Source organism: Ursus maritimus, assembly GCF_017311325.1.
Source record: "Ursus maritimus isolate PB19 chromosome X unlocalized genomic scaffold, ASM1731132v1 scaffold_X1, whole genome shotgun sequence".
Lineage (NCBI taxonomy): Eukaryota > Metazoa > Chordata > Mammalia > Carnivora > Ursidae > Ursus > Ursus maritimus.
Window position 1 is genome coordinate 69141357 of NW_024423319.1, and position 10157 is coordinate 69151513.

General features: G+C 38.2%; 1 pseudogene; it reads left to right on the top strand.

The window, feature by feature from the left end:
• Window positions 1–7915: 7915 nt before the first annotated feature.
• LOC103681152 lies at window positions 7916–9662 on the top strand (annotated as a pseudogene).
• Window positions 9663–10157: the final 495 nt, after the last annotated feature.

A 10157-nucleotide genomic window follows, 5' to 3' on the forward strand; every position in this document is an offset into this window, starting at 1 on the left:
CAGAGTCTTGCACACTCAATACTTCCACGGAGCCCTTTCTAACTTCTTTCTCTTTTTCCAGATCAGAGGAAGTCAGTTTTTTCTTTTCTCTAGGCTCAGTATCTAATAATAAAATCACCACAGTTCCTTGGTCACTCATCTACTTAAACTTATTCACCTTTGGGCTGGGTTAAAGCTAGGGCCTGAGCCAGGTAGGAAGTCAGAGTTTCTGAGGACCAAGCATAGCTGATTTTTACCATGGATGTAAAGAACTAGGGTCAGGTGGGTTTCCTTCTGAGAACAGCTGAGCCTGAGCCCAAAACTTCTCATGGGGAAAGCAAGTGGAAGCTGAGGAAAATTTTCTGAAGAAAATCCACTTCCTGGAAAGAATCTCATCTTTCTGTGACTTGAACATAGATGTCAACTTTTTTCCATATGTGGCATGTTTTTTTAGTTTCCAAAGAAAATTCTCACCAATTCTCTCATCTGGAAAGAGTATACACCATTGTTCATTGTCTCAATTTCACAGATAAAGAAACTGGAACTCAGAGATGTGGAGTGACTCACCCAAAATCACACAGCAAGTAAGTGTGACCTTATTACATGGCAAGGCCTGCAAGAGAGTTGGAAGCAGAGTAACTCCTTGGAATGAGTTACTAATGAGAAGAGAAAGAAGGAAATTATTTGTTCTGGTTCTGCCATGAAAATAGTATAAGCTCCAGGCAGCACTTTAGATTAAAATACAAATAAGTGCAACAACCTGGATGGATCTACAGGGTATAATGCTAAGTAAAATAAGTCACTCAGAGAAAGATACCATATGATTTTATTCATGTATAGAATTTAAAAAGCAAAACAAATGAACAAAGAAAAAAAAGGCAAACAAAAAATCAAACTCTTTTTTTAAAGTTTTTATTTAAATTCCAGTTAGTTAACCTACAGTGTAATATTAGTTTCAAGTGTACAATTTAGTAATTTAACACTTTCATACAACACCCAGTCCTCATCACAGGTCACTCCTAAATCCCCATCACCAATTTAATTTATCCCCCCAGGAACCCCCCCTTTGGTAACCATCAATTTGTTCTTTATAGTTAAGAGTCTCTTCCTTGGTTTGTCTCTCTCTTTTTTTAAAATTTTTTATTATGTTATATTAGTCACCATACAGTACATCATTAGTCTTTTTTTCACCTATGATAGTTTGATTTGTTTCTTAAATTCCACATATGAGTGAAATCATATGGTATTTGTCTTTCTCTGACAGACTCTTAGAGAACAAACTGGTGGTTTCTAGAGAGGAGGTGGGTGGGGGAATGGGTGAAATAGTTGATGAGGATTAAGGCATGCACTTATCGTGATGAGCACTGAGAATGTATAGAATTGTTGAATCATTATATTGTGCATCCTAAACTAATATAAAACTATATGTTAATTATACTTGAATACAAAAAGTAAAAGGTCTGAACAGAATGCACAATTTAAAATATCAAATAATACCTCATCTCTGAGTCCCATGGTTTATGAACTTTGCTAGAGGAGAAGACTCAATCTGACAGCTTGAAGTTCAGGCATTATTATAAACAATATCTCCTATGCCTTTAAGGCTATGACATCAATAACTAGAAACCGCTTTAAGAAATTGAATAGTCAGGGCACCTGGGTGGCTCAGTGGTCCTGTCAGACTCTTGGTTTCAGCTCAGGCCTTGATATCAGGGTTGTGGGATCACGCCCCATATCAGGCTCTACTCTCAGTGCTGGGTCTGCTTGAGATTCTTTACTCACCTTCTCCCTCCCCTTCTGCTCTTCCCCCTGCTCATGTGTGTTTTCTTTATCACTTTTTCAAATAAATAAATAAAATCTTTTAATTTTTTTATTATGTTATGTTAGTCACCATACAGTACTTCATTAGTTTTGATGTAGTGTTCCATGATTCATCAACAAGCACTGGGTGTTATATGTAAATCAAATTTTTTTATTATTATGATATGTTAGTGACCATATAGTACATCATTAGTTTTTGATGTAGTGTTCCATGATTCATCATTTACATATAACACCCAGTGCGCCATGCAATACGTGCTCTCCTTAATACCCATCACTGGGCTAGCCCATCCCCCCCAAAAAAACCCTCAGATTGTTTCCTGGGATAAACCAAAAGTTTTTTTCAAAAGGAAATGGCATAGTAATCTCTATTAATCAAAAACATGAACCAAGAACACATATAAGTAGAAAAAAGTCAATTTAAAACAAACAGCCAATTAAGCTCTTATGTTTTTATATTTTTCTTATCCAAACTCAATGAAAAATATTCTAAAGCATGGAGTCTCCTGTGAGGAGTTTAGGGTGGAAAGACAAGGCCAGGATTTGAGTGCAACCACTAACAAAGTACTTTAGTTGAATTGCTTCTCTTCTCTGGGCCTGCTTACTTACCTGGAAAATATTTTCCGCTGATCAAAGCTGAAGAGTTTCAGAAAATCCATTCAAAACATATTGGAGACATTCACAGTGCCTAAAAGAAGAAATTTCTCATAGAACTGGGAGACATCCTGTTTTAAGATAGAAGAGGGCAGGCTGAGAAATTCTACTCCAGATGGTCATAAGATTGGTGCCCCAGAGATTGGGTAAGATAAAGATTTTTCAAGTGTGAGGAGGGTGAAATCGAAACAGGATTTGGTGCTGGGTCACCAAATAGGTAGACCAAAGTCAGACTAGGACATTAGCAAACAGATACTTCAAAAAAATTAAAAACAATCTGATACTTTCTATCAACAAAACAAAACAAAAATCTCCAAAATAGTCATCATGAAAATTGTAGAATTTTATTCACCAATTTTATGCTTACGTATGCTTTTTGGTTTTTGTTTGTTTGTTTTTGGTGGTTTTTTTAGGTTTTTTTCCCAAGTTTTTATCTGAATTCCAGTTAGTGACAATACAGGTGTACAATATAGTGAGTTAACACTTCCGTACAATACTCTCATGCTCATCTCAACAAGTGCATTCCTCAATCCCCATCATCTATTTAACCTAACCCCTTACCCACCTCCCCTCTGGTAACCATCAGTTTGTTCTCTACAGTTAAGAGTCTGTTTCTTGGTTTGCTTCTCTCTTTTTTCCCTTTCCTTTGCTCGTTTGTTTTGTTTCTTAAATTCCACATATGAAATACATATGGGAGGGAAAGACTCTTGAAATCTTATTGGTGCTGAGGGCCACAAATGTCCCTAAACACACATTACAAATGATGTCTTCTTTGCCTGTTGTTTCGGCCTCCCTAGATCCCATTGCATGTGGTTTAATCCACTCTATGCAAAAAATGCAGGTGTCTCATCACCCTCCTTCCAAGCCCAGCCCAAGGGTTGCTTTGTCACTTTCATTAGCCTAACATTTGGCCCATGTGCTTGCTGAAACGAAACATTCATTGTGGGGGAAGTTACTTCAAGATACTTTTTTTTACATTTTTTTAAAAGATTTTTTAATCTATTTATTTGACAGAGTGAGAGACAGCCAGCGAGAGAGGGAACACAAGCAGGGGGAGTGGGAGAGGAAGAAGCGGGCTCATAGCGGAGAAGCCTGATGTGGGGCTCGATCCCATAATGCTGGGATCATGCCCTGAACCGCAGGCAGACGCTTAACAACTGAGCCACCCAGGCACCCCAACTTCAAGATATTTTGTCCTTCCTCTTGACTCCTTGAAAATCGAGGGAAAAGTGTACCAAATGACTAATATGGTTCATTCAAACACTGGGGTTTGAGGAGGCTATTAAATGGAGGTGGGGGACTCTAGATGGTTTCTTCATTTGCTGAGGGAAAAGGTAGTACAAGACTCTTATCAGATGGTTCCAGTGTCTAAGAGCCCTTACTCTCAGGAAGTTCTTATTTAGGTCAAACTTAATTTCTCTTGCTGAAATTTAAGCTCATTTACATTTTCTCTTTATTAATTTAAAAAGCTCATCAATTTTTTCTTTTTTTTTTCTTTTAGAGGAGGAGAAGGATATTATATTAAAAAAAGCTTTTCTCTGCCAAAGTATCCCTTAATGACCAAAGCCAAGATTCTTCCTTGTTCTTGGTGTCAATTTCCTCATCCGTAAGTAAAAAAAAAAAATGTTTTACTCAAAAGGTTGCTGTACCATTTAATTATGAAGCATCCATGGAAAAGGTAGACACCAGTTTCTGACATATAGTAGGTGTACTCAACACACTGTTTTCTCACTTCCATATCCTATGATGACAGCACCAGTATCAGAAAATCACAACCCAGATTTTCTAAATTCCAATCCAGTGTAGGAACAGTGATCATGATCATACTTTTGGGAATATCTGATCTGCAAAAAACTAGGAAATATGAGTTAATGAGAAAAGGAGTTATTAGCCTTGAAAACTGAGTAAAGGAGTCTGGACTTAATGCATAAATCATGAGAAGTCTCGGAGTTCTTGAGTTGTTGAATGACAAGATGAATGTAATGGAGAATCAGCATGTCTAAATCTCCTCTCAGAGTTTCCAATAGGTGGTACAGAACCCCATGAATAAAAAGTTGCCCCCCAGCCAGGATGGGCAGGTTAAATGTCTATACACAAGAGACCTCCTTCCAGGCCCCTGAGCCCAGTAATCTTTACCAATTTCCCCTGTTCTCATTGTCTTTGCTATCCTAAGAGTGTTCCTTCTCTTCCCTTCCATGACTTCCCTTTACTTCTGTGGGGCTAAGTACTTCTCACTGAATTTTTATCTGGCATTTTCAGTTACTGGAAAGTCCTTACACCATTTGATGTATTCCTCTCTCTGTTATTGGCTAAGTTTTGGCAGTTCTTATTTACAGAGCTGGAATGTGCCAGGGCAAAGACAGTGGCAGTGCCAGGATGGCTCTTGTAATTCTGGAATCTTCAAAGACCAAAGCTAGGAGTGCCTTTGATAGACCATCTATGTCAACACTCTCATGTTAAAGATGAATAAATGAAACCTGGAGAAAATATTGTAGTGGGGAATAGTGGGAGAGGCTCATCTAAAGTCACACAGAGCCTATATCAGAACCTGGGTTTCCTAACTCCCAGCCCAGTACTATTTTTACTACACCAAGTTTAACTCTTGATGTATTTTTCAGTCCATTCTTGCCACTTCTAGCTACCTCTGGTTTCCCTTTAGCAGTTACCCTTCAGGGAAACATTTTAGTTCACACTATCCCCCCCACCCCGACTCAAAAACACCATGAATTGGTCTCTTCATTCAATTTTCTCCTACTCTAGGGGTTCAGACTTAAGTGATTTTCTCAATGAGCCTCCCACCACAATTGGGAGCTAAGAGCAGATAACCATATCTCTAACTTGATCCCTGGGTTGCATCTGCCAGGGCTAACTGTAAACACAACTATCAGCCAATGAAGCAGCAAACAAGAAACTGTCATTCTAAAATACCCAACTGAAATATTTCCATCTACCCTGGGACAGGAAACTGGCTGCCTGTTTACAGGATTGGCCTAAGAAGAAAGCAAATGAGAACAGTTGTAAAGCCAAAAACCTCCTTGATCAAAAAAAAATAATAATAATAATCAAAGAACCATCTGTTTTAAGTATCTCAAAACACAGCCTGAAGATGTTGGCCAATGTAGGGCATGGCTTGAGATTTCAAAGCTGGCCATTGGGGATATACCAAAAAGATGTTCTCAACGGGGAGGGGGAGAGAATGATAGCTAACCTTGGTGAAGTGAAGCAGCTTCCAAAAATGGTGTCCTTGCTCTCTATAACCTGTTCTCACAGAAACTGCTCAACAACTTGGAAGACTTATGCAAAGGAGACCCAATTAGATCACTTCATTATGGAGTATACACTTCAATATTTCCCTGGCCAGTGTTCCAGGAAGTATAAAACTGGGCAATTAAGTGCGCCTGTAGGCTATCTTCAAAGGCTGGAACTGATGACTATAATCAGCTCCATGTGAGGAGGTAATGGGGTGGCATTAGTGGTGAGAAGATCTTATTTGGGAAGTAAACCCCACATTAATAACAAGAGAAAAAAAAAGATCAGGGCATCTTAATGATGTGGGTGGGTGAGGAAGCCAGATTCAACTGGAAGGGAGTCTACTGAATGTGGCCTTGAGTTGGGGCAGAGTAGCTATCGAGTGCTAAGCCAACATATAGTTTGTTACAGTGCTTTGCATATCATAACAGTGTAACTCACAGACATAGACTCCCCCATAAAATCTGAGGATGAGCCTTGGGATTCCAGATCTGCCTCTCATGCTGACTGACTGGGAGAACATGGGCTAGGTCCCACCTCTCTGTCTGCCTCAGTGTCTTTATCTGTGTAATGCGAGGGGTTTGAATTAGATCATGACCCTTCCACCTCTAACTTGCCATGCATGATTTCTGTGACAAACCTAGTCCTTCTTTGACCCACAGTAGAGAATTTGTGTGGTGGCAGGAGTTAGGCTACTGTGGTAGCCCAGTCTAGGTAATTCCTGGCAGTGCTCTCAACTTCTATTCTCTAAAGCTCTATTTCCAGAGACTTGGATATTCCTTAATCCCTCACATATCCAAAGCCTTAGCTGTCTGCTAATAGGCAGACTGCATCAGACAGAAGGAAAATGCCTTTACCTCTCCTTTTTTCACCAGGGAAGGAAAAAAGAAAAAAAATATGCAAAATGAGTTGACATTTGAAAAAAAATAAAAGAAGAAAAAAGCACTTCCTACACAAACAAAAGATTGGAAAGTGGTAGCAACTGCTTAGGGGATTCAGAAAACAATGAGCAGTAGAGTTGAGTTAGTGTTAACAGTGACACATGGCCTCCAGTTGACTCAATGGGACCAGCTACATCAATATGTGTGCTAGGCCCAGAACCAGGGTGGCACCTGTGCTGCTTTACTCTGCTTCAGTTAGGCCCTACATAATGAAATTAAACAGCACACTTCTAAATAACCAAGTGCCCTCAGAAGAAATCACAAAGGAATTTAGAAAATACTTTGAGTTGTGTAAAATAGAAAACACAACATACCAAAACATATAGGATGCAGCTAAAACAGTGTTTAGCAGGAAATTTATAGTTTAAAATATTTTAAAATAAAACAGAAATTAAGTAATTTCCAGATAAACCAGAACAGAGAATAATGTTACTAGAAGATACATGAGAATTACTAAAGATACTCTTCGAGGCAGAAAGGACAGGACACTAGACAGAAACTCAAATCTATATGAAAAAATAAAGGGCACTAGTAAAGGTGATTACATAGACAAATAGAAAGGGTACAAAATAATTTTTATTTGTAACTTCATTTTTCTATGTTTTTAAAAAAGACATTAGCATTAAATAATAAACAAAGGATGCGTTGATGGCTATCCGGGAAACAAATGAGGGTTTTAGAGGGGATGGGGGATGGGCTAGCCCAGTGAAGGGTGTTAAGGAGTGCACTTAGTGCATAGAGCACTGGGTGTTATATGCAAATGATGAATCATGGAACACTACATCAAAAACTAATGATGTACTGTATGGTGACTAACATCATAATTTTAAAAAAGCTTAATTTGGATGATAATAGCATACAAGAAGGATAGAGGGAATAGAGGTATATTGGAGCAAAGTTTTTCATATAATATCAAAATAAAATTAGTTTAATAAAACTAGATTGATTTAAGTGAAGAAGTTAACCAGGGTGACCGCTAAGAAAGTAACTCAAAAATATAGTTTTAAAATGGTACATCAAGTGTGTCTGGGTGGCTCCCTCAGTTTAGCATCTGACTTTTGATTTTGGCTCAGGTCATGATCTCAGGGTGGTGAGACAGAGCCCCGTGTTTTCTACGTGTTCAGTGGGAAGTTTGCTTGAGAGTTTCTCTCTCACTCTCCCTCTGCCCCTCCCTCTGTGTGCATGCTCTCTCTCCAAATAAATAAATAAATATATAAAATAAAATAAAATAACAAAATAAAATAAAATAAAATAATAAAATGGTACACTAGATGATTCCAGGGTCAACCTGCCCAGACAGAGCAGCCTCCAGGCTGTTGTCCTGCTTCTGGGAGTCAGGGAAGAACATCATGTGCATGATAGGAACTATGCAGATCACACCAGGGAGATGCAGAGTGCAGGACTGAGCAAGCAAGTGTTCTTCCAGAAGTGGTCCACCACTTATCCTCCCAAGGGCTTGCAATCCTCATGCCAGCCCATAGCTGCAAAATACACCACAGCTGGAGCTGGGCATGGTGATGGGCAGGTGTTGTCACACCATCCCAGAGGCCTCAGCCATGGACTATGTGGTGGGCTATGCCCAGAGCTTGGACATGACCACCAGAAACGTGAAGGGGAAGAAGTGCAAGGAGAGGCTGCCGTGGACTCTGGCCAAGAGCTTCACTGCCTTGTCAGTATGTTCATCCCCAAAAGAAGATCCTGAACCTCACAACTTGAAGCTGTGACTCAAGGTCAAGGGTGAACTCAGGCAGGAGGGTGAGACATCCTCCATGATCTTTTCCACTCCCCACCTTATCAGCTATGTTTCTAAGATAATGACCTTGGAAGAAAGAGATATTATCTTGACAGGGATGCCAAAGGGAGTTGTACCCATTAGAGAATATGATGAGATCCAGGCTGGCATACATGGGGTCATCAGTATGAGATAAATCCTTAAAAGTGGAAAGGCCAGAGTATTGAATCTATACAAAGCACCCTAACTTCTTAAGTTACAGAAGAGAAGGAAGCTGGACAGAAGCAAGCAAAGGTTATTAAATATGACAATTTTTCAATAAGAAATTAATTTTTAAATATGACTTAATTGGATTGTTATGACTTAAGGAAGATGGACCCTGCAAGGAAAATGTGTTCCAGAAAAGCTGGCACAGAAATGGAAAGAAGAGTGAACGTCTTTTAGGAAACAACCGAATTAAAGTTTTTGTGATGCATCCAAAGAGAAGAATTTATCAAACCAAATGTTCAGAACTTACTTAACCTTCCTAAAACTGGACTGGATAAGACTTTTCAGTGGGTCGTTCTGTGATCAGTGGTTCAAAACTTAAAATCTGCAAAGGAAATTGAAAATCATGTTTCCTAAATTTCCTTCTTCATGATAATCATCTGAAGGTATTTGTAAAAATAAAATTTACACATTACTGGCCCATACAAGGCCAGTGTATTAATTAGCAGAATTAATCTCCAGCACTCCTAAGTGAGTCTCATCACAGAAATGTGGGAAAACACTATTTCACATAATCAATTAATTTAAAATTTTATTTAATAAGTGAACAATTTAATGATGATTTGTATTCATTTGTACCATGACCTGTAGATTCTGAATTTGGAAAAGAATTTTGAGGCAATTGTTTTCCAAATAAATATGCTATCTTTTTTTTACAATAAATAAATAAATAAAATTTAATTAATTAATAAAAATAAAATGGTACACTAGAAAATACACATTTAATACAAAAAGAAAACAATAAAAAATAGAACAAAAAAGAAATAAGGCATATATAAAATAAAAGCTGTGACTCAAGGTCAAGGGTGAACTCAGGCAGGAGGGTGAACGATGCTTTTCCACTCCCACCTTATCAGCTATGTTTCCCAGAATAATGACCCTTTGGAAGAAAGATATTATCTTGACAGGGATGCCAAAGGGAGTTGTACCCATTAGAATATGATATGAGATCAGGCTGGCATACGGCGGGGTCATCAGTATGAGATAAATCCTTAAAAGTGGAAAGGCCAGAGTATTGAATCTATACAAAGCACCCTAACTTCTTAAGTTACAGAAAGAGAAGGAAGCTGAATGACAAGCAAAAGGTTATTAAATATGACAATTTTCAATAAGAAATTAATTTTTAAATATGAAGCTTGAGGCTGGATTGTTATGACTTAGGAAGATGGACCCTACAAAAAGGAAAAGAAATGCTTGTTCCAGAAAAGCTAGCACAGAAATGGAAGAAAGAGTGAGCGTCTTTTAGGAAACAACGAATTAAAGTTTTTGTGATGCATCAAAAAGAGAGAAGAATTTATCAAACCAAATGTTCAGAACTTACTTACTTAACCTTCCTAAAAACTGGACTGGATAAGACTTTTCAGTGGAGTGGATTCTGTGATCAGTGGTTCAAAAGAAACTTTTAAAAATCTACAAAGATTGAAAATCATGTTTCCTAAATTTCCTTCTTCATGATGATAATCATCTGAGAGGTATTTGTAAAAATAAAATTTACACATTACTGGCCATACAAG